The sequence below is a fragment of the Narcine bancroftii genome, chromosome 3, assembly GCF_036971445.1.
Source record: "Narcine bancroftii isolate sNarBan1 chromosome 3, sNarBan1.hap1, whole genome shotgun sequence".
In the NCBI taxonomy this organism is placed as follows: domain Eukaryota; kingdom Metazoa; phylum Chordata; class Chondrichthyes; order Torpediniformes; family Narcinidae; genus Narcine; species Narcine bancroftii.
In genome coordinates, this window is record NC_091471.1 from 28,184,979 (window position 1) to 28,210,429 (window position 25,451).

Genomic DNA, 25,451 nt, shown 5'->3' on the forward strand with positions numbered 1-25,451 from the left:
ACTCCCTCTAGTGGTCAGGAGGATCACTCGCACTCTATCACTACAGTTTGGAGGAAGATATTGAATTTAGACACACAGCAATGTAGCAGGCCCTTTTGGCCCACGAGCCCATGCAGCCAATTACACCCAATTAACCAACAACCCCTCTGTAGGTTTTGGAGGATGGGAAGCAACCAGAGTTCCCGAGGAAAACTCATGCAGACACGGGGAGAATGTACAAACACAAAGCGCGGGATGGGGGTAGTTTTGAAGCTACAAAGTGCATTGAAAATAACAATGTGAAGGATCGATGAGTGAGTATTGAGAATTGAAATGAATGGACCTGTACTGGCTGACTTGGATGGTTCATGCAAAAATGTTGTCTTGGAACAAAGCCAGAAATGGAAATGAGTCTGAGTAATTGTACAGGTGGCATTAGTGGAAGATATTGCATCTTTTCCCAACACTTGATTGTTTCAGCAAAAGGTGTCAAGATTAAAATGAATCACATGATACTTATGAATCAGCGGGTGCAAACTTTCAATTCACTGGGTATTACAGAACAAATGCACACCCTCCATTTATTTTGTACAAATGCATCCTGTCTTTGTTAAAACCAGAAAAAAATGGACTTTGTGGCAATAGAAAAAATGAGATGTAAACAAATATGTTAAAAATTGTATTGTTATTTGATCCTTTTCTCTATCTGATATGAAATGCAGCACAAAATCCATATCCTGTTATTCAATATTTCATATTAGCTTTTAATAATGGACACCATGCAGTTCATAATCTCTTCTTTCTTTGTAAACTTGCAATGGACGAAGTCGTACAAGTATTTCATTTGTTAATCATATTGTTTAAAGATAGCTTTTACTGGATGACTTCATGGGTCGACCATGCAGGATTGAGCAGGTCACCTCTGTCCACATATTTCCCCCTCCCTTCATTCTTGTGTGATAAGGCGTTAGTGGAAGGCAGTGTCAGGGTAATAGGCTAGGGAGAAGCAACAATCAAAAAATCCTTTCCTTTTTGAGTAAAGCGCAAGAAAAAAAAGTATTTTTAGGAAACTGGCAATCCTTACTCTTGGAGAATTAAAAATTCTTTCAGAGTTCTTTAAACTTAGCCTATTACGTCATTGTCAGACCTCAGATTGCTTCACTGTATTTTTGTCCTGAAAGGTCGGTCAGAATTCTAGTATAAAATGTTAAAGGACTATTCTTCATTAAGCTCACAGTGTGAACTTTGAATGTAGAAAAAATAATATGGTTGATCAATGGTTTTTTGTCAAAATCTGAAGTTATGAGCACCTGGAAGCGTATTTCTCTCTGTTTTAGAAGGTAACATGAGAAGCCGTGTTATAGGCTGGGAACGCAAGCCTTTAATGAGGGGAGGATTTCGAGGCTCCAGTCTGCTTTAGCCAAGAGCAAGCTTGACAAGTTCTGAGAAAATTATTACTTTTTTTTCAGGGAAGTGGCCATGCTCTTTGAAAAATAAATATTCTCTCTGCAGGACCTTGTAGGATCCTGGTAAGGTCATCATGATGTGTACAGCAGTGGAAGATGTGATAAGTCTAAAAGAGTATGAATCTTTAATACTGATGTGTTCATTATTGCACCATCCATAAAAATAAAACCAATATATTTACCATTTAAAAATTTTGTACAATTGATCATATTATCAGATTGCTTTTTTCTCTACAAAAATGGTCATAATCATTTTTAAAAATCACGTTGGCTATTTTATAATGCACAAAGTTTGTTACTTTTTGTGCCACCTTCTGTCACCTGCCTCTACTCAAAGCATAGCTGACCCTCAAACTTTGTGCCATTTCCACTGGTTTAGTAGATATTTTGATTATTGAGGCATGAGTGAATGCTTGTAAATGTTTATTGGTCAACAGAATTGTATTGAAACATTTCGCGCACACACACACACTCAGTTGGGTTCAAAATAATGAACTGCTTGGTCTTGCAGTTTAGAAATTCTGTTTTCTTTCAATCTGTTTTTTGTTAGGCCTTGAGAGTGCTAGCCTGTTCTGTTCATCCTCGCTGCTGTTGCAACAGTCTGTGGAAGTGTAAAGAATTAGAATTATTCACATTTTCTTGCTGGTTACACTCCAAAAGAATTGTTTGCTGTGCTGCTAAGATTTTGCACCTGGGAACGCACTCGTCGAGACGTCTAATCCACTTTTGGCCATTTGGAGTCTTGCACATAATCCAGCGGAACCAAGCCATCTGCACGATGCCCAAGAAAGCAACTCATGCAGTGTGTTTTACGTTAACACACTCTGCAAAAAAACTGATTTAAAACAGCGCATGATTAGCAAATGGAGTAACGGCTGACCTGTTTTATAAAACAAGTTGAGGCATTTTTCCTTTCAACACTAGATGCACTTAGGAAGGAGGCTTTCCACTCTAAATGTTACATGCAGTTGGCTAATGCTCCTTGAACTTCAGCAAGAAACAGTTTAACGTATGATTCGACCATTGATATTCTGAAGCCATAACTTTGCTATAAATCTGGTGTTAGAGTGAACTGAATTCTATATAAAAAAATGTAAGCACATAACACCACACAAGTAGGGCATTTGTTGCCCCTCATTGAAGCTTTGCAACCATGGAAAGCTGTGAACTCTTTATAAATAGTTTGAGAAACAGTTTCCATTGTCCCTACAACCCCTCACTGGAATGAACACGATTGGATTTGCACTTCATCCAACGTATTCATTTTAGACATAACAAATCATTGTTATATTACCCCTTTGGTAGATACTCTCACATCAGACAATGTGAGTTGTTGGATACAGCATGTAAGATAATTAATTAATTGCTGAAGCTGAGCTTTTAAATGCGGGTGCAAAGAAAACTTGAAAGGATATTGGGGAAGTGCCGAGGAAGACAGTGCCTGAATTGACAATGTGGAAAATGGACACGAATTCAACTCCTCAACCCACTAGTTAGGTCGTCTCATCTTTTTATTTCATTTTCATGCGTTGATTGCAACACTTGTAATATCTAACAAGAGACCATCAATCCCAACAGTAGTTTTCATAGCCGGTCTTCTTTAGCTCTCTACATTTTGAGAATGGTTGGATGACAATAACCTCACTGGGTGTCATGAACAGCAGTTTACCTGATTAAAGCCTCCAGATTTCTCTGATCATATCGAGGGAAATTTAGAAGGGAAGTTTTTATTCTGAGCTAAGCATTTTTACCTGTAGGATTTATGACAATCCATACCAGTGTGAGTGTGTGATTATTTATTGTATGAAGAGGTTGTTGATTCACTTTGATCAGTAAAATCAGTATATGTTAGACCATTTGCTACATTTACAGTCTCATTTGCGAGTCTGTGCACACATGCACTTTCAATCCCTTTTCCTGCTGAGCTTGAGAGATTTTGGAGCAGTTCGTTCAACAGCTTACCCTTTTGTGGCACTGTTTCTGCAAGAAGGCATCTTTGTACACTTTATAAAGTAAGGAAGGACATTGAGGAACCAATACAACAAAGACATAATTAGGCAAGTTGAATTTGGATTATGTTGAGGAAGGTAGAAACATGGCTTTAGAAGGCAAACTTTAGACATATAGCATGGTGACTGGCCATTTTGGCCCTCGAGCTTGTGCTGCCCCAATTGGACCCAATTGACCTATAACCCCCATACATTTTGAACAGAATTCTGATCTGTTTTACTGTTAATGGAGAAACAAGGAACTCACAGTTATTTGAGAGTCAACAATGAACAAAGAAAATTGCAATAAAACATTTGCATTTATTTAGTGCTTTAGACACAGCGGTGGATTAACCACTGGGCTGAGTAGGCTGAAGCCGAGGGGCCTGGAAATTAAGGGGGCCCGACGTCAAACAACAATAGGAGATTCAACAATAGGAATGTTACTTTAACGATGCCAAAGGAAATTAAGCCACAAGTTTAAAAGTATTTTAAAATTGCAACGACTTGTAGCTTTCAACGCTCCTGTTGATTGACTTTCACCTATTCACTGAAATCAAAAAACAATGGGTCAGATCAGGGTGGCGGCAGCTCAATGCGGGATCAATGGCCGCCTTCATTACCCATAATCTTCCACACGGCTGGAACCGCTCCGCTGTGCCAACACACATGTCTGTCGTTGCCTGCCTTCTATCTGTAATATGTGCCCAATTATCGATATAGCATTAATTCCAACAATTGTAAACATAACACGGTTAAGTATAAATAACCCATACACTTCAGAAAATTATATTTTCTATTCAAATACAGTTGCATTGGGATGGGTCGTGGGAGTACTGGAAAAGTAATATTAATGAAATTGTTTGATCTGATTTGGTAGTCATGTATCATGTTTCTTTGAATTAAATTTAAGATAAAATCCACTCTTAATACACGGGCCAAGGACTTAGGGGCCTCCGAATGACTGTTGCCCCTTCCCTCCCCACTTCCCATTAGCCAGGCTGGCGCCGAGCTCACTTTCCATTGGCTCGCTGTCTAGTCAAATTGTCAGGTGGCTGGTGACGCACATTCGCTGTCAGACTATGCTGCATGCGACCTGGGCAGCAGGTGGACGAGGGGTGGGGAGAAGAAGCAGCAGCATGCACCATTGCGACACCTCTGGTACCATCAAAGTTCAGAGTGAGGCCACCGCTTGGCCCCGCAAAATGGCAGCTCAGCTTTAAAATGTGTTTGCGCCACTGAGAAGAGAAGGAGCGAAGCGCCGGGCGCAGATCGGAAGCAGCGAAGATGTGGGAGGGCTGTGGGGTAAAGGGCGCTGCCGGGCCCTTGAGGTGGCTGCGGAGTTGCACCATTTAGCATTGATTGGTCCGGAAGCAGTGGTACTAGAGAGGCAACTACAGGTACAGCTTGGGGAAGGGGGTCGGCAGGGACAAAGTGGGGGTGGGTGTGGGGAGAGGGAGTCGGTGGCTGGGCTAGGGTGGAGAGGGAATTGGTGCATTGGGAGATCCCTGTAGCATTGCGTGCTTGACTTGCATGTTTCAGTTGATAAAATCATCTAAAAGATGTTTTTTTTGTTAGATGTTTATACAGGGGTGCAATTTCAGTGCTTGCCATAGGCACTCTTTTCTGTAGTGGGTGGGCATGGCCTGCAAATGCCTCCCCCCTTGACGCCAACCCTGGGGGCCACTACTAAAGCTCAGTCTCGGGGCCTAGGTGGTAGTTAATCTGGTACTGTTTAGACATCCTTTTCACGACATTCACAAGCACTTTATAGGTAACAAAATACTTCAGTTGTTGCTGTTGTGTAATATGATAAGTGCAAGTGGCGATTTTACTCCAAGCAACCTCCAATAAAGAGGAATATGGAAAATGACCTGATAATTTGTTTTACTGATCCACACAGTTTCAATGCCATGTATAACCCAGCACTCTCCTTTGAGATAGTGCCATGAGAATGCTCAGTTTGGAATTTCATCCAAAGGGTGACAGTGCATTACTCCTTCAGGGTTAGCTTGTTTTCCCTGCAATGGAGAATGAGGAATGATCTAATCGGGGAGATAAATTATTTTTCCCATGGTTGGGGTATAAAAAAAGGCATAGGTTTCAGATGAGAGGAAGGAGTTTTAAAGGGGATTTGAGGAGAATTTTTTATACAGAGAGTGGTAACTGGAACGTGCTGCAAGAGGAGGTTGTTAAATCAAATACAATCAGTACATTTCTTTGGCTTGGCTTCACGGACGAAGATTTATGGAGGGGGTAAAATGTCCACGTCAGCTGCAGGCTCGTTTGTGAACATTTAGATTGGCAGGGTACAGAAAGATGCAGATGTAAAGTCGCCAAGGGGCCACATACATGTCTTCATTGGTGGGACGGCGAGGAAGATGGTTAGTACCTTCAAGTTGACATTTCAGAGGGCCCCTCCGGGTACCAGCACATTGAGGCAATTATGAAGAGGACACACCAACTTAAAAGTCTGAGGAGATTTGGCACGCCAACTACTCTATCAAATTCCTACTAAAGTACAGTGGAAAGCATACTGACTGGTTGTATCATGGCCTGGTTTGCAGCCTCAAGTGCCCAGGAACACAGAAAATGACCGAGTCCAATCCATCATGGGCATTGATTCCTCCTGGCCATTGAATGCATCAATGTGAAGGATGCTGCCTCAAGAAGGCAGCCAACATTATAAAATACCCCCAATTCTGGTCAGGATGTCCTCTCACTACTGGCTTCAGGTAGAAGGTTCAGAAACCTAATCTCCAGATTCAAGAACATTTTTTTCCCAACAGCTATTAATTAAGCTCTTGAACCTCTCTGAACTATCCTAAGCTACTCTGGGACCACCAGAAAATCTGTCTGCACTACTAAAACATCATTTTTTTTTGCTCTAGCTGCAATTGTTAATATTTATCGAATCTTTTTACATTTATTCTCTCTTTTTCTGGCTCATGGCACGTAGTGATAAGTTATTGTTGTGGTTGGTGTATCTAACCTACTGTATTTAGCTGCAGCAAGTAAGAATTTCAGTACATTTGTGCATCATAATTTTGTACATATTATAAATTCAAACCCATAAATGGGATAGTGAAGGGCAGAAAGGTACAGAGTGGGTCATAGGGCCAGTTCTATGCTGCACCACTCCATGGCTTGCTGTCTCTATTTGAAATACAATGATGGGAGGAGAATACTTTTCCCAAGTGAGTTGGAATTCCACATCACATAACAGACTGCAAGGAAACCAGAAGCATATATTCAGTGATTTAAGCCTTGTAATAGAAAGCAGATTACTTGTTGCCATTGGGACAGGAGATAGCTTCACGCAGTTGAAGATAAGATACAACTGACCCTGACAGTTGGGAGAGATCTGCACCAAACCTGACTGCAGTGGAATCCCACGAGAGACAGAAAGAGACATATGGAAAGATTGTGTGAGATGGCGTGTCTCAGATTGCTGAACTTTGATGGATAGTCAGTAAACATCTCAGAATGGGTCAGTGCAGCTCTCCAAGCAAGAGGGTAACTATAGAGAATGAGTGGGGACTTTGCTTAGTGGAAAGAATGGAACTGGTGCCTGATCTAGTACTTGATGTAAATTAGGTGGCTTTGTTAGGTTGAATGATTTTGTCACTCTTCTCTTGTCCTTCTCTGAGGTAGATATGGGTCATAATGATAGCTACAACTGAGCCTCACTGACAGAATAATTTTAGACAATATTCTTGCCCAGTCTTTGATCTTCTGTCTGTCATCAGCCTTCATTTGGCTTTAGAATTTTGGAATATCCCATGCCTTTCTTCAGAGGAACATCGTTGATAATGTCTGAATATTCGGCTCCCCAGATCTGGTGGCCATCAATTGCTCTGAGTTAGATCTAGCAGTCATTGTTCATGTAGAGTTAGATCTAGCAGGCATTGTTAAAAAAACACAAATGTTGGAGGAACTCAGCTGGTCTTTTCAGTGTCCAAAAAAGCAGATATATTGCCAAGGTTTCAGGCTTGGGCCTTTCTTCAAGGAATAAGGAGAATGAGCCAGAAGCAGGAAATCTCATATAATCTCAGAATTCAGACAATGCTGCCAGGGGCAGGAATCCAGCCCAACAAAACATGTTCACTGGATATGATAAGGGATGAGTTAAGAACATCATGTTGGTGTGTAAGGAGCCAGGGGAAAGGGAGAGAGAATCAGAGCTGGAGAAAGGTGATGGGGGAAGAAGTGAGGGAGGGTGTTTAACAAAAGCCAGAGAAGTCGATATTAATGCCATATGGTTGGAGGGTGCCCAGTCGGAAGATGGGGTGTTGTTTCTCCAATTAGTCTGGAAGTGATAGACAAGTCAGCAAGGGAATGGGATGGGAAATTGAAATGGGTGGCTACTGGGAGATCCATGCTATTGAGCTGGATATTGTTCACATAGAGTCAGATCTAGCCGCCATTGTTTACACTGAATTAGTGCAGATGTTTGCCTTCGTTTTAGCCACTGCTTATGAGTGAGAAAGTTGAAATATCAGGATTCAATCCCTGCTCAGGAACTCAAGCTCTTGAGATCCTTCAACTTGGAACTATGGGATGCACAGAAGCTTTCATCAGTGTGGTTTCTGGAAGGTGAAAAGGGGAGCTAACGCTGTCACTGCCATTTTCAAGGAACATCCAGTTAAAAAGAATTATGATTCACCTGGGCTTCTTAGGGAGTTAAAAAAAATATTCAGAATTCTGATGTCATCATCAGGGGAGCTGGCTGAGAGGATTTGCTGAGTATTAATGGTACGAAGGAACTAAAATGACCTCAGTAAATCATTCATTGTAACCCTCAGCAATCTTACCATTTCAACTGTATTTGTTGATTCAGTTCCCTTGCCCTGGCAGGCACAGCAACTCCTCCAGGACGTTCTGCTGATAACAACTGTCCCATAATCCTTATCTGAAGCAGCGGAAAAACAATATCAAAACTAAACAAAAGATCTTGATGTTAGCCACAAATTATAATTAAGAGTAATTTGCTTTTTCAAGCAGCATTAAGAGTGAGATTCCACGCTGGATCTCTTCTAAATGAGCTCCCGCCATACGTCTAAATGCGCCTTCCGTGCTTCAAGCTGGAGAGCAAACTGCCCTGTGCAGTGGGGTGACACTATCAATGTTAGATCATCGGTAGGAGCAGCTCTTACAGCTGCCAAGATAACTTTCTGAGTCTATCTTCCCCTCCACTCCCCCTCAGTTAGCAAGATGCAGCAAGATGCTTGCTCCAGTTGGCTGGACGAGAACAAAGCCACCTTTTTTTGAACATTCCCTCCTTCTTCGATGCTTTTGTCTCAACCTGGGGTACGGCTCTACAACATCTCTGGTGTTCCACCTCTCCACACAAATTTAACACTTAGTTAGCTCTCATATTTTCTTTCAGCTCAGAAAGAAGCCAATTGGCCTGTCATGGCAATGCTACCTCTCAAAGCATTCCCTGCAGTTCCATTCGCCAGTTTACGTCCCAGTAACCTAAGCACATGAATGATATTTTCTCCCCCCTCCAACCCCCCCCCCCCCCAATTCTTCTGCCACCTGGTTGATCCAGGGTGATTTAAAAAAGCCAATGAACTCATTTGCTTGACTTTGAGATGTGGGAGGGAAGCAGAATGCTTGGGGGAAAGTCACAAGCACAAGGAGAACATCCAAACTATTCAAACAATACCAGAGGTTGGGATCAGAGCCAGGTTGTTGGACCTTGAGGCAACAGCACATTGAAGGGATTGGGCTATTGGAGCAATTGGTTCTGATGAATCCTCAGTCATTGCCACCACATGGGCACTTCCCAGCAATGATGAGTGAGAACACTGTCTGATTTCCAACATCCTGAGCTGATTTAATGTGAGGTTAATTAAACTCTCCTGACTGTGACCCATTTCAGTTCAGTTCCGGGCCAGCATTCAGTCAACATAATGCTCTCCAGCTAATAATTTGCTGTAGATGTTGCAGGCACAGAGACGAAGAAATATGGAAAGTTGGAGCAGGAGTAGGCCACTCAGCCCTTTGAGTCTGCTCCACCATTCGATGGTATTAGGGTCATAGTTTCCCATTGTTATCTTCAAAAACACAGAAAGGATGTGGAAGCTATCGAGTGAGTGCTGAGGAGATTTACCAGGATGTTGCCTGAATTAGAGAACATGTCTTATGAGGCAAGGTTAGCAGAGTTAGGGCTTTTCTCTTTGGAGCAAAGAAGGATGCGGGGTGACTCAATGGAGGTCTACAAGAGCCATAGAATATGGTGGACAGCCAGCATCTTTTTCCTGGAGTAAGAGTAGCAAACACCAGAGCATATCTGAACCGAGTGAGGGGAGTAAAGTTTAGGGGAGACGTCCGGGGTAAGTTTTTTTACACAGAGAGTAGTGGGTGCCTGAAATGCATTGGCAGTGGTGGTGGTGGTGGAGGACTCTTAAAGACAGGCACATGGATGAAAGAAGCATAGATAGTTATGAAGTAGGAAAGGAATAGTTTTTTGGGTAAGCTTACACTGGTCGGCACAACATCGTGGGCCAAAGGGCCGGTACTGTGTTGTAATTTTCTTTATTCTATATAATTTATTTTCCTTTGCCCGTAAAGCCCCCCCCCCCCAGCAAATAGTGAAAGAGAAGAAAAAAAGAGTCTCTTCAGAAACATCATTTCCATGAATCCAGCACCTTGCCTGACGCTGCTGTCTCCTGTGCTCCTTTAACCTTTGTAGCCGCACGGCTTCCTGTCTCTTCCAGTGGTGAACGAAAACTCCTGGGATCCAAGCCACGTTCCTCAGCTTCTGATTCCAAACCCGTCCCCAGGTCTTCAATACCCTATTCCTGCTTTCCATAGAACCATAGCACAGTACAGAATGGAACTAGTCCCTTCAGCCCATCTAGTCCATGCTGAACTATTAATCTGCCTAATCCCATTGACCTGCATCAGGACCATAGTCCTCTGTATTTCTCCATTAATGTATCCAAATTTTTCTTAAATGTCAAAATCGGGCTAAGTCCCATCATTTCAGTTGGCAGCTTGTTCCACACACTCACTACTCTTTATCTCTGTGTGAAGATGTTCCCCCAATATTCCCCCTAAACATCTCACCTTTCACCTTTAACCCATCTCCTCCAGTTCTTGACTCACCTGATTTTGGTGGAAAAAGCCTGCTTGCATTTTCTCCATCAATACCTCTCATAATGTTATGTACCTCTATCAAATCTTCCTTCATTCCTCTTCGCTCCAGGGACTAAAGCCCTAACCTGTTTGACTTTTTCTCTTACACAGTCCCACAAGTCCCAGTGCCATCATAGTAAATCTCTTTCACTCTTACTGATATCTTTCTTATAGTTAGGTGATCAAAACTGGACACAGTACTCCAAATTTTTCCTCATCGATGCTGTATGTAACTTCATGCCAGCATCTCAACTATACTCAATCTCTCCATACCACAATCTTCCTTTTTAAACAATAGAGCCACATCCAATTCCCTTTTAAAATTACCTAATGACCTGGCTTTAACAAGTTTCTGTGCTACGGAAATGTGAACTTCCCCCAGATCCTTCAGTTTACTGTCTCTGTTGGTTAAAGTTCAAATGTAATGTGAGATAACTTTCCTCTATACCAGCCATACTTAATGGGGTCCATACAGCCCCCCCCTTCCCCTGGGGGCCATGGCACATTTAAGGGGGGGCCATAGACTGAAATCTTTAATGGGGGGGCAAGGTGTATAGGGGGCATGCAAACTGAATGGATTAAACATTTTAGGGGGAAGGAAATGACTTGGCTGCTAGGCTTTATAAATAGTTGCCAAGCAAGGTGAGAATTTTTGAAGGTTGAAGGCATTTGGAGACAGCCTAGAATGACCTTGATAAATATGGAATATTAACAATGTTTACAGTATTCCTTGCTTCGACACGATTGTGTTTGACTGACATGGAACTAGCTTTGGCTATGAATTGTCTTCCACGTAGTGGAAACTTGACTGCTTCACAGATAAAGGGTCCCATAAACTTTGTGTAGAGTCCTGGGATGGGATGGGGGGGCATAACAAAAGGCTGAGAATGGCTGCTCTATACCACAAGTTTTAGTCATAATGGCCATTACAATGGTCACAATGGATCACTGTTTCCCTGACAAGGAGAAACAGCAGAAGTGTCCATTACACACAAAGACTTCACTTCAGAGTCTTTAGAGGACCAGCTAATGATACTGAAATCTGTTTCGATGTCCCAAAATTACTGGTGCCTCTGAGTCTGTAAAAATGTTGTTATGAAATCTGTGAGTGTCTTGTACCCTGAACCAACCTCCAAAGTAACACTCACTAAAAACCAGAAACTTGCAATACTTCCTGGAATAGAAATAAATTTTTAGGCGATTTTACTCAGGATGGTAGCCACATCACAATGACATACACTATTCGAATAAGGAGGCTTTGCTGATGCAAATAAGATTAGAGGCTAATAAAATGAGAAGGGATAAAAAATGACCTTATTAAAGTCCAGAAGATGAACTGCACTGTTCTTGCTCAGATGAAACAGGCAAATCTGGAACACTGAATCTGGATCAACTGGAACCAAGTTAATTTTGATAGGTAAATTAGAGCATGCTGTTTCAATTAATTCTCAAAACAACTGATCCTCTCATTTGCAGTTAAGGTAATTTATTTAACCTTGTTGGTTGACCTTAACTGGACAAAAGCAGGCATGTGCATGAAAAAAACCCCAAATAATTTTAGAGATTAAGAATTAAGGTAATACAGAATTCGTCCTACACAGTATTGTCAACACACAATGGTAATGGGAACTTCATTTGTCCAGATGTAGACTGGGGTTGTAGCCATGCAAGTATGAAGAAGGAACCCTTTCTCCATCTGTATGCTTCTGGTCCATTGAGGAAAAAAATGTTGGTGGATTTGGTTCTGGGAAATGAGCCAGACCAAGTGGGGCAAGTACCGGTGGGGAACATTCAGGATACAGCAATCACATTATTATAAGATTTCAAATTGTTCTGGGAAACAATATAAACCACGTCGAAGGGAACAGTTGTTAATTTGACTAAGTCACATTTCAATGGGGTGAGAACAGATGTGGCCCAGACAAAACGGTAAATGATCAGTGGAGGTGATTCAGTTACAAGCTAGGTATGTTCTCCTGAGGGAGAAGGGTAACAAAGTTAAAGGCAAGGCTATCTCCATGATGAGAGGTGGGGGCTGGGGGGAGAGAGAGACAGAGAGGGAGAGATAGAGAGAGGGAGAGAGAAACAGGGAGAAAGAGAGATATAGACAGAGATCGAGCAAGAGATAGATGGAGAGAGAGAGACAGAGAGGGAGGGAGAGAGAGAGAGAGAGAGAGAGATAAAGACAAAGATGGACAGAGAGCAAGAGATGGAGAGAGAGAGAGAGAGAGAGAGAGAGAGAAAGAGAGAGTAATGAACATGCAACTGATGCCAGACAAGTATGCAAGTGAGAATTAGGCTGATTGCAATAAGTGAGAAATATACGGCATGTTAAAGGCAAATTGTGTTTAACCAATTTAATTGAGATTTTGGGTGTAATAACAGGAAGGTTGATGAGAGAAATATGTTTGCTCTAATACATATGGTCTTCCAAAGGGCAACACAGAAATCCTGTCATCTAAACTGAAGCACATACAATAAAAGGAACTATAGAAGCATGGATAGAAAGTTGGCTGAGAACTAGAAACAATGAGCAATAGTGAAACAGAGAGTAATTGTTTTTCAGACTGGAGGGAGGTGTGGAATAAGGTTTTCCATGGATTTGTTCCAGGATCACTCAATTTCTTATATTATGACTTAGATTTGGAAATATAAGGCAGCACTCTCAAATCTGCAGATGGCATAAGGAACGGGCAGGTGTAATGGAGATGAAATTTAATACTGAGCAATGCAGAGTTACCTGCAGGTAGAAAGAATGGCAGGAAACAATATAAACTAGAAACCACACTTCCAAAAGCAATACAGCAGAAAAAAAATTAGCAAATATAGGCACATGGTTATTTCAAAGTGAGAGGGAAACTTGAGGAAGTATTAAAAAAAAGCACATGAGATCCCAAGCTTTGTAAGTAATAAGCATAAAGCAACTCTTTTATACTTTACAAAACATTACAACGGCCACAGCTGGAGTCAAATGTCTAGTTCTTGGAGCCTCACTTTAGGAATGATAATAGAGAGCGTGCAAAAGAGATTTATTAAAATTATTCCATTGACAAGTAACTTTTGCTATTTGGATAGGCAGGAGAATCTGGGGTTGTTTTTGGAACAGAGTGCATTGCAAAGGGTTCTAATAGATGTATTTAAACTCATGAAGGGTATATACAGAGCAGATCGAGGGAACTTGTTGTCATGGGTGGATGGATCAAAAATCAGTAGATTGAATGAAGATGAAATCAGAAAATAAATTTGGTCATTATTCAGCAGGTCAGGTGGCATCTGTGGGAAGAGATATTAATGACCACTCATCTGGCCTTGATGTGACTCCAGACTCACAAATGATCTCTCTTCTGAACTGGCTTAGCACACGAGTAGGAATGGATTATCATTGCCATCTCCTGATACCCAGAAGTTGTAGTTGAGAAGTGTGAAAAGAACCTATAACACCCAATATTTCACTGGAAAATAAATGCAAGAAATTTCCCCTTGAATTTTATCTGGTCAGCATTTCGTTTCCAAAAGAATATCAAATGAATTATGCAGCTACACCTCTCAACTCAATATTTGACAAAGGTAACGTGTCGTTTCAGAGACCTTCAGCATGATAGCACACAATTTAAGTGATAGTGGTGTTATTATTGATTATCTGCAATATTCAGCCATGACCCCATGCCTTTGGCAGACAACATTATCAGAGCCTGAATTTACCCTTTAACAAAGGTTAAGGCTACAGGGCCAATTGTGAAACACAAACACAGTGTGGGAATGGTTTAGATAGCAGTGACCAGAAGTCTATGTCCAATACAAACAGCCAGAAGGCTCCATGTACTTGCCTGATAGTGGAGGGTAATGCGTTGGGAGCCAAAGCACATATATGCCCGTTGTTTATCAGTTCCACAGGATTTAGTGGAGACATGTTTGATTAATGATTAAATGTTCTGCTGTTTGTTTTCGTTTTTTTTCCTGAACAAGTCCATTTTTCTCCTCTTGTTGTGACAGCGTTTCCCTGCATTTAGCTTGCTGGTGTATTGAAAGGAGTTAGAACTCATTCTGTTGTTGAATAATGTGCAACCATATTTTCTTGCAGAAAGTAGAGTGGAGCTTCAGAAATTGAGTGACTGTTAATAAAAAGCAAGGAGAAACCCTGTCTGTCGTAACTATATTGTCAATACCATGATAAATCTTCTGGAATTCAAATGCATTTTGGTTTGTTTAAGAAGCAATTTGCTGCAAAGTGATTTTTTTTTCACTGAGGCTTCTTAATCAAGGCAGCTGAGTATACTGCAGCCATAGGAAATTTGAATGTCATCAGCTAAAACTATGAATGGGTTACTGGTACAGTATGGATTTTTCTGGAGTTTCCAGACACAAGGTGAGCAATAAAGCCATAAGGAGAAGGCTATAAAGAAGTAGGAGATCAGATTGGCCAGGATTAGGATGGCGAAAGAAAAATCAATACTAACTTACAAAAGGGGTCCTGTCTTGTCAAGGAAGGAAATCTCTCATCCTTATGGTTATCGGAACAGGGGAGTAGGATTATTTGGAGAGTTCTTTCAAAGAGCTGACCCAGGCTTTGAATTGAATTGCCTCCTACCATGCATTTTGATTTGAAGTACAGTAGGACTGTAGCTAAGTCATTTGGTGAGTACAGAGAGCACAACTAGCTGGTGATTTCACTTTATTTTAATTATAAAAAAAATGGTATGGTCTGAAGTGAATCCTGCTGTTATTAAATATCTAAAAATGTCTGCTTTTTAAAAAATGTATTGCTTATTTTGGGATGTAATTATTTGAGTTAAGTTTTCAAGTTGGGGCAGCAGAGTTAACGTAGCAGTTAGCACAACGCTGTTACAGAGCCAGCGTCCGGGGTTCGAATCCGGCGCTGCGTGTAAGGATGTTCTCCCCGTGTCTGCGTGAGTTTCTTACGGGTGCTTCGGTTTCCTCCGACCCTTCAAAACAAACTGGGGGCTTGCACGTCAATTGTGTGTAATTGCACGACATGGGCTTGGGGTCCAGAAGAGCCTGTTACTGTGCTATGTGTCTAAGTTAAATTTTAAAGATATAAAATTAAGTGAGCTGTGGTTTAAAAATAACTTTGGAACTTAAACCAAATTTTATGAGGTTTTTAATTGCTTTTGGTCAAGTCAGCGACTTGCCTTTGTTCATTAGAAGGGATAGTGTCTCTTTAAAAATAACTATCAGGATTTCACGCTTGACTGGGGTTTGGTGATGCTTGAGGGCTGCCTCAGTCCTTTCCGCCTCCTCTTCTTTCCATTTCTCCATGTTTTCACAGCTGTTGCACAGTTATTCCCACGAATCAGAGGGGTATCTGTGGTCTCAACTCTCAGAGACTCCGGCAGCCATCTGCAGCACCTGTTCCATTTAATTCAGGGGAAGGGTGGGTTAGCGGATGTGGGGTAGAAGGAGAAGTGGGGAAAGTATGTGCAGCTTTTGAAACTCATTTTTCAGAGAAATTCTTGGTAGTAGTGGAGCCAGTGCCAGAATGCAGAGGATTTGAGAACTTCTTGTTTTATCCCCAGTCTGGGTATCTGGCTGGGTTCTCAGAGGTCAGGCTGTTTTGAGTTAGTGCCGAACATCTCTGCATCTGTCTCTTCAGCTTCAGCGATCTGCCAGCAAAGATTAATGCAGGACAGAAGAGTGGGGGATGGGAACTGGAGCCTGGAATCTGAGAGACATCCTTGCTTTCTGGTGATATCTTTTAGATCAGTTTGATCCACAAAGCTTAGCTTCTGGGAAAGAAAGCAGGTAATAGATTAAATCCTGGAGTAAACTGGAGAGATTTTTTTTGTCTCCATATTCTATGGCTTCTTTATTCATACAAATGATTTTTATCAGCATCTTAAAGCAACAGTAGACTCTTATTTTTGAAACAAATTATTTTAACCCTGTACTATGACTTGCAAATGAATGGATGATACGATTGCGCTGCCTTTTACACCAATTTGCATTCACCATTAAATGTGGCATTTATAACCTAATTAAGATGAATACTAAAGTCAATCTGGAGCATTTGTTGTTTAAAGGCCATTCATCCCATCTAATTAATTCCAGCTCTCAATCCCATTCCCCACTCATTTCCCCATATTCTATTCTTCCTCATAATCCCATGAACTCCACCTTGGTTCCCCCCAACCACACCAGGGGTAATATACAGCAATCAACTAACCAACCAACCGGCATGTTTTTGGGATCTATCAGAAAACCAGAATGCCTGGAAGGAAGCACAAATGGTCACCAGGAATCGTGCACTCCTCACACAGATGGTCCCTGAGGTCAGGCCACTGTGCCATCTGCAGAGAGAACCTAGAATTCATTGCCTCAGATTGCAGTAGTGTACCATCACCAGCATAACTCAGGCTCAACATTAGACTCTAATTTTTTTTGTTGCATGATCACAACATTAATATCTTTACCCTTGGTCACGCTAATTTCATGGAAACATTCTTTTAGAAGCAAATGTGAAAATATAGTTCTTGAATTAGTTAGCACAGATGGAAGATTCAGCGTCTGTTGAAAAATGGGGAATTTTCTTTTTTACCACCTTTAACACATCATCTGGACACAATACGATTAATTGCTGTTTCAAAGACTATTGTTATATGGATAAAGCTATTTGCAAATAGCAGGGGATTGGAATAGTAAACTATTTATCTTATATAATCCCTGAGAATAATAAATTATCTGCAGTATCGGGATGAATGTTGGGCTAAACATCTCTATGTTGTTTTTGAACAGTACATGTGATCTTTCACATCCACCTGAAGAGATGGACAGGGCTTGCATTCAAAGTCTCAGCAGTGGTCAACACCTCGCACAATGCTGCATTGCTTCACTGTTGGCAGCTTTGGAACCAGAGTCAATCAGGGCTTTGAAAGGTTGCAGCGTGGTAGTTGAAATGAAATAATATCTATTGAATTGGGAAAAGAGCCAGGGATTGAGATGAAATTGCTCGACCAGGAGCTAGCATGGACTCTGGGCTCAATGGCTCCCTTCTGTTTTTCAATTATTCTATAATTCTATTCAATTTATGTACTCAATTGCTTGATTGAACCAACAGCTATTAAGATAAGAACACAAGCAAGTTGCAGACTTTGAACATCCTGACTTCAAGTGAGCTACTTAAAGAGTATTTATTCCTCAAAACCTATTGCTGGATTGGTGCAAGCTTCGACAGCTGATATGTATTCAATAACTAATGTTTAAAAACCCTTTATCCCTTGCAGTTGTATCTTTTTCAGCATAAAAAATGCATAAGGTAGTGATCACCTGCAGGGACCAATGCACCCAGCACTTGCAGAATCGGCCTCGGTTGTGTTCAAGATTCATTTATTGTCATATGCAACATGTAATATTACATGAAATTTCCTTCTGCCTGCTGTAAGGCCGACAAAGGGTTTCCATTGGTGTCACCCAACTCCCTTTACAAAGGAAAGAGAAGCAAAAGCAAGCCCCTTCAGAGGTACTGAGTGTCTGTGGATTCGGCCCCTGCTCTCCTGCAGCCTTTGCAGTCTCACAGACTCCTGTTTGATTTGTCAGCAACCCGAGTGCCAGATTAAAACCTCCAACGCGATCAGGAAGCCTTCAGCACCTGAGGCCCTTTGGGAGCCTGTCTTGCCCTCAGCTCCCTCTCAAATTCCAGGTCTGATTCCTGGTGCTCCTGAGCCAGTCACCAGCAGTCCGCCAGCCTGTACGGATCCCTGACTGCAAGTCGCCCGCAGACTGCATGAGCTCCTCGCTGGTTTGCCACTGTGGTCACTGTCGTGTAGGATAGTCTCCTCTACTTTCCTTCTCATTGTGGGTGTTCTTTCTATTTCTGGTGCCCTGCGCTGATCCGCTGCTTCCCGGAATCTGCAACATCTCGCGGCCGCTGCTGAGCACAGGTACCACTATCTTAGCCACTGACCTCCGAGGTTGCAAGATTTTATTTACAAACACCATCAGGTGGGAGCAGCACTGTTTCTCCACTCTCAGCTCTCCTGGGTCTGCACCAGAGGCAGCCCTGGCATTACAATAGTCCCTGCAGCACCACCATTTCTTATTCATTGTTTCCCTATCCTGAATGTAATGCCTTCCAGGATATCAATCAGTACAGAAGTATTTGTGGTGTCATTGAGCTTCCCGGCTCTCTCTCTGTGCTATCTCTGGAATTTCAGTCTCTGGCTCCGGGATCCCGACAACGATTGTCACCAGAATCATTCCCAGGGATTACGAAGAGAGAATACTTATAGGAAATTCAGATGCATTCTCAAAATAGATTGAAAGATGTGTTTGACCGAAATTTTTTACATATGAGCCATGTGCAGGACTAATATCTTTGACACTTTCTCCTTTAAGAACCATATCACAAAGAAGTCCCAGAATAAAACAAATCCACGTGTGGAGACAATATACTTTCAGATATAAAGTTTTTCTTTTAAGAACACTATTGTAAAGTGATCCATAGAATCACACAGCATGGCTAATGGCACTTCATCCGACTATGTGGCAACGACCATCAAGCATTCATTTACACTAACCCTAATTTAGTCCCTTTTAAACGCTCTTGTGCAAAGGCCAATCAGCATTAAATGCTGCATCTGTATAGTAAAAACACAGAAATGTTGGAGGAACTCAGCGGGTCTCGTAGGATCCGTAGAAGGTAAAGATAGATAACTGACATTTCGGGCCTGAGCCCGACATCCTGACTTGTGATATTTCGAAGTTGAAATAGTCACAATCTGCTTCTTTTGGTTTCAAGTTACAATGTTTCCCTGCATTTGCGATACACGCGCAGTGACGCAATGATGCTCCTCTCTCACGATGCTGGGCAATTGCAGCAAGGCGCGAGAGTAGCGTTCATCATACGCGAGCAGTCACGAGTGCATTGTACAGTAATGCACAGCAAACCAGCCATCATGTAAAATTTGCATCGTGTCAAAGTCACCTCGTGTCAGTGTCGAGTCACATCAGACTCGCGTTGCATAAAAATTCATTTTGCGTCGCATCGAATTCGCGTTGCGTAAAATTTGCATCAGGTCAAATTCACGTTGTGTCAATTCATAGTTATGTCGTGTCACATTGCTTCAAATTTGTGTCAAATTATGTTATAATAAAAGTTTTCAATGTTTATATCAAATTTTAAATGGCAGTGTGCATTGCAGTAATGTATTTTTTCATTTTAAATTATGTTGTAATAAAGATTTGCAGCATTTAAATTAAATTTAAATTAAAAAAAACAGTGGAGTGTGGTATTGTTTCACCTTACAATAATTTCAATTTATGATGTGAGTCCCAGAATGGAACCCTATTGTGTCATGGTCTACCTATATAAGTAAAACGCAGGCAGGTGCCTAAATAAAATGTGAGGAGGGAAGAATGGGAGGTGGAGGAGTACAGACCAACAGACAAAAGGAGCTAATTGTATATGAATGGACAAAGGAGAGAGGAAAGGTGAGAATTGACTGTGGGAGGAGGTTTGTTTGGGGCTTTGTGGAAGCAGAAATGGGGGAAAGGAGACAAAAGGGAAAAGAGAGAGAGAGTGAGAGGGAAACAGAGCTAGAGGAGGGGGACAGAGCTAGGGTAAAGGGGGGGGGGGGTGATAATAGAAATGTAATGCCATCCGGTTGGAGGGTACCCAGAGGGAGTATGAAGTGTGGTTCCTACAAATTGCAGGTGTCTCAGTCTGGCAGTGCATGTGTCCATGGATAGATGTGTCGGCAAGTAAATGGGGGCAGGGAATTAAAATGGGTGGCTACTGGGAGGCTGATGGAGTCAAGGTGCTTCCCAAGTGAACTGGCGCAGACTCGAAGGGCTGATATTGCCTGTTACTGCGCTGCAAACAGTTATATGGTTATATGGTCTGTGCCCAGTGTTTCCAATGTAGAGGAGACCACAATGGGAGCACCAGATGCAATAGATGACCCCTGAGGAATAAATGCTCTTTAAGTAGCTCACTTGAAGTCAGGGTGTTCAAAGTCTTGTGTTTTTATCTTAATAGTTGTTGCAGATTCACAAGTGGGGTGTTGCTTCACTTAGAAGGACTCTTTGCAGCCCCGAATAATGGTGAGGGAGGAGATGTGGCTGCAAATGGAGCATCTCCTGCAGTTACACGGGGAGGTGTCAAGGGGGACGATTGGTGGGAAAGGAGGAGTGGGTGAGGATATCATAGAGGGAGTGGTCCCTGCAGAAGACGAAAAGGGGAGGAGCAGAGAAGATGTGTCTTGTGGTGGGATCACGTACTGGTGGCAGAAATGGCGGAGGGTGATTGATGCGAAGGCTGGTGGGGTTGTAGGCGAGAACAAGGGGGAATACTGTTCGTGCTGCACATGGGGATGGAGAAAGCCAGGGCAGGTTTGCAGGCAATGGAGAATATGCGGGTGAGGGCCGAGTTGATGTGGTAGAGGGAAAGCCATATTATTTGAAGAAAGAAGACATCTCAGATGATCTAGCATGGAACACCTTGTCCTGGGAGCAGAACAGGTATAGTACTGGACTGAAGTAGACTAACACTCTCAGGTGTGCACAGCTTGTATTTTGTTGGGAAAATATGTTGTGTCATTGTAATAAATGCTTGCTATTTTATCCTATTGCAATTGGCATGGTGGGGAGTTGTTTGCATTTGTCAGATCCAAAACTTGAAAGGGAGAATAAGTAGGGTTGACCAAAATGATGGGGCTACTATATAGACACTAGAAAGCTGAAAATTTAGTGACTTAACAACAAGCATAAGGTATTAAATGTAAAAAAAATTAAACTTCAATCTTACAAATACAATATTTATCTATAATTGTAGACTTCCAGAAATGGCAAAAATCAAATTGTCTCATGACCAAATTAGTTTGATGACAGCTTTTATATTTCCCAGACTATTTAACTGTACCTGGTGTAGGACATGGATTTTCTGTCCACACTCCTAACACCTGTTGTCGTAGTTTTTTTTTGTTGAGGCCTTTCTGTCAACGTGAGCTAATTAAAGTTGCTGTGGCAAATTATCTGGCTAATTGGTGACAGTGGGAGCTTCCTGTGTTGCGGCCTGGGAAGCACAATTCCTACATTTCAGAGGTGCTTCACTGGCTGAAGAATGTTTTTGACCATTCAGGTTCATTTCCTCTTTCTTCTTTTTGCTGAGAAAATCCCCAGGTGCGATTTTTGGTTCTGGCGCCTGGGTTCTCTATTTGACATTCTGAAGTTCTTTCTATTATGACACCACCTATACATTAAATTAAAATGAAGTTGTACTGGACAATTTTTAAAATTACCGCATAAAATATTTTGTACTGTTAATCTTCATCCCTCAGCCAAATGTACAACCTCTCATCGTTTTTTTCAGATTTCCTAATATGAAAATGCAGACTACAAATGTACTTTGTAAATTAATACATAAACTGCGACACACCATCGGGATGAGAAAATATACTTTGAATGTTTTAGTCAGGAACTGAGAGGATGTGCTTGCACTCTGAGCTATTATCCAAAGTTAGCAATCTGTTTTGGTTCAATTTTAAACCAACTCTAGTAATTTAACACTATCCTTTAGTTGTGTCATGTTGGATTTAACCATAACATTCTGAAATTCAGTTGAGATCATCACTCAACAATGATGTCATTGTGGTGAGGACGGAAAAGTGTGATTTCTCATACCAATACAAAAATTAGCGAGCTTTTAATGTAAATTTGTTTTCTTAAAATAAAGTAATTGACTTGGAATTGTTGCAATGGTTTCCAGATGTTATCATTTTGACCAGTTCCTGGTCGAAATGATAGCAGAGGACAGTATTCAATCTAACAATGGCAAAAAAAACCCAGTAATAAATGAGCAACATTTTTTCATAAGGAATGATTTGTCTCGATGAAGGATTCTGAACTGAAATGTCAACAATTCCTTTTCTTCCGCTGATGCAGCTCGACCCCCCTGAGTTCCTCCAGCAGATTATATTATGCTCCAGATTCTAGTATCTTGTGCCTTGAGTTATGATTTGTAATTCATTGTCTAAAATGGTGTGGCACTAATTCTCATGTAGACAAGGTGGACCAAATTCCCTGCTCAATGTTATTCGATCTGACTCCAGGGAATATTGTGACCTGGCACTATCAGCTAGGTAAATGGTTCCAAATGTGGAATTTTAATTATTAATTTAAAAAATAAAGCCCTTCCAGCCCATGAACCCATGCCACCCAAATACACCAATTAACATATAAGCCCCAATCATCTTTGGAGAGTGGGGAAACCCAGAGGAAACCCATGCAAACATGGTGAGAACATGCAAACTCCTTGCAGGCAGCCCCAGATTTGAACCTGGGTCGCTAGCGCTGTAAAAGCATTGTACTAAACCACTACACTTTGTTTTTGTAGTGATTGTCGTGGAGGTTCCCCGCTTTATTAGTGGAAGACTGTCCATGATTTCCTCAGTCATCCTTTCTAGATAGGCATTTGATGGTCAACAGAGACGTGCTTTACAACCTGGTGAAGATGATGATCTACACTAGTAGTTCTCAACCTTTTCCAGTTGAAGGCCCACCTGGCTTCCAGCCTAATATGCTGTGGCCCACTAGTGGCAATGACTGAGCAATATTTTCAAGCCATATTCAGCTCTTTAAGAAACACATCTTTATCTAATTTAAAGTATCTTATTTAACATTTTTAAAGAACAAAAAACACTGCAAGCATGCACTGAACATAAAAACTCCTAATGAAAATCAAAGCTCAAGACACTATCATGAGACCCCTGTTCCTGAAGTTTCTAAACCATTTTCCACGTCTTTGTTTCTGCTGTAGATAAGGCACACTTGAGATCTGCCTCCACTTCGATGCAGTTTCGTGCCATTGTCTTCAACTGCAGCAACATCACGAAGCCTAATTCACAAAGATAACTGGTCATGAAGGGAAAGATCTTCTTTCGCAATGTTGGGCCATTGACCTTAGTGGCTGTAGCTCACCATCCCACCCATCCAAGGTCACCTAGGAGGACAGAGACATGACCTCTGACCCATCTTGATCTCAGTAGGTTGAGAAGTCTCTGTGGCCCACCAGTGGACCACATAGCTCATTGGTTAGGAACCACTGATGTACAAACTCATCAATGATGTTAAGGACTATATATGTGCCTTGAAATTCGTACACAAACAGGTATTTGTTAAAAAAAAGCTGTAATTGTAAATTGATGGAATTAGATTAAAAAGACAATAAATACATGATAGATATAAATAAATATTCACAGTAATCGTAGTTTAACAAAGGAACTTGCATTGTGCAGACTGTCCTTTCGTGCTGTTCGGGCAGTCTTTCGTGAGTGTACCAAGGACAGGTTCAAAGACTGGAAAGCTGTGGAAATAAACTGTTCTTGAACTCAGGGGTGCTGGTTTTCAAGCTTCAATACCTTCTTTCCAAAGGTAGCAGTGAGAAGAGGGACCAGGGTGGTGTGAATCCTTTATGATTTTGGCTGCCTTCTTGAGGCAGTGCCTCTCATAGATGTCTGGATTGGATGGATCTGGCTATGTTTGTTACCTTCTGGAGCCTTCTGCATTCTTGGGCACTTAAATTGCCAAACTAGTCACCACGTGGACTTAATAATTAATGCAATTAAAAAAGAGTAATAAAATTTGATATCTTGAATACTGACCTTGGAGTTTTCTCTGAGGGAAGGAAATTTGCTCTCTTTCACCAAAATGGCCTTTATATAACTCTAGGCCAGCGGAACATGCTGGATTCCTGGCTGCTGTCTGAAACAGGCCAGCAAACCGTTCAGATTTAAAGGGGCAAACACAATAAATGTTAGTGTTAATAATGGCAACTTTATCCTCTCTTCAATACAGACCCCTAGTATCCAGCACCTGTGGGGGATTGATAGATGCTGGGTAAGTGTATTTTCCGGTTACTACAATGCCTAACTAATGCATCTTCATTAGGAATAAACAGTTGAATAGAAAAAAAGACAAAAATACTATTCTTCTCTAATACTGAGAACAAATATCACTTGCATGAATATAGAAACCAAAAAGCACTTTATTTTATTTCAGTCACATTCTTTGAAAACTCTTAATTGTTGCTGCATCTGCAGGTTCATCCCCCTCCACGGAGATGTCCGAAAGACGAACAATAACATTATAGATAATGAACCCTCCCCATCCCTCAAGTTTACAGATAAAACCTCTGACTGGGGCATCTGCTACTAAGCAGGGATAAGGAGACACTTTAAGGGATTTACCCCAAAGGTGAGAGGCATCAACTAGCTTTTCATCCTGGGCGACACCATCTTATTCAAACACAACTTTATTCAAACAGCTGCTACGAGCAAAGCATGAGCAAGGCACTCTGCTGTGCGTTCCCACATTTACCAAAGGTTTAATTGTTACTTTAGAGAACATTTACTTTTACAATTTCAAACTTTTGTATTTTTGCCTATTATTTTAACCTTTTTTATTTTACTTTTTAAAATTAATTTTCATAGATTTTTTTTGGCCAGTTGCTTGAATTTCAGATACCAGGGATTTTGCTGTTCTGGTAAAAGTACAAAGCTGGAGAAACTCAGCAGGTCAAGCAGTGTACTTTATATAGCAAGGATAAAGATACAGAACCAATGTTTTGGGCTTGAGGTTCCAGCATTGTGGTTTTACTTTATCTTTGCTACATAACAGACAGTGTTTGACCAGCTGAGTCTCTCCAGCATTGTGCTTTTACTTCACCCACCGTGTCTGCAGACTTTCGTATTTTATTCCTCTTCCCTTAAAGACTATTTCCTTCCGCTGTTCTATGCTCTTGGTAAAGCTGTAACTCTGGAGGATCTGACTGTCTTGGATAGCAAAGTGAATGTGTGTGCCAACTGTAAATGTTGTTTTGAACCTTGGAAGAAATCACTTGGACATTAGCGTGACAGACAAT

General features: G+C 41.4%; 1 protein-coding gene and 1 long non-coding RNA gene across 5 annotated transcripts in view; one reads left to right on the top strand and one right to left on the bottom strand.

Moving 5' to 3' along the window:
- LOC138757044 (fibroblast growth factor receptor-like 1) overlaps nucleotides 1–25,451 on the top strand; it is a 316,623-nt gene that overhangs the window by 38,084 nt on the left and 253,088 nt on the right. The gene's annotated exons all lie outside the window — the stretch shown is intronic.
- Nucleotides 1,852–8,525, bottom strand: LOC138756079 (uncharacterized). Its single transcript, XR_011352725.1, has 3 exons — nucleotides 8,248–8,525; nucleotides 2,137–2,280; nucleotides 1,852–2,046 (listed from the first exon to the last, which is right to left on the bottom strand). It is a non-coding gene; the product is annotated as an uncharacterized lncRNA (long non-coding RNA).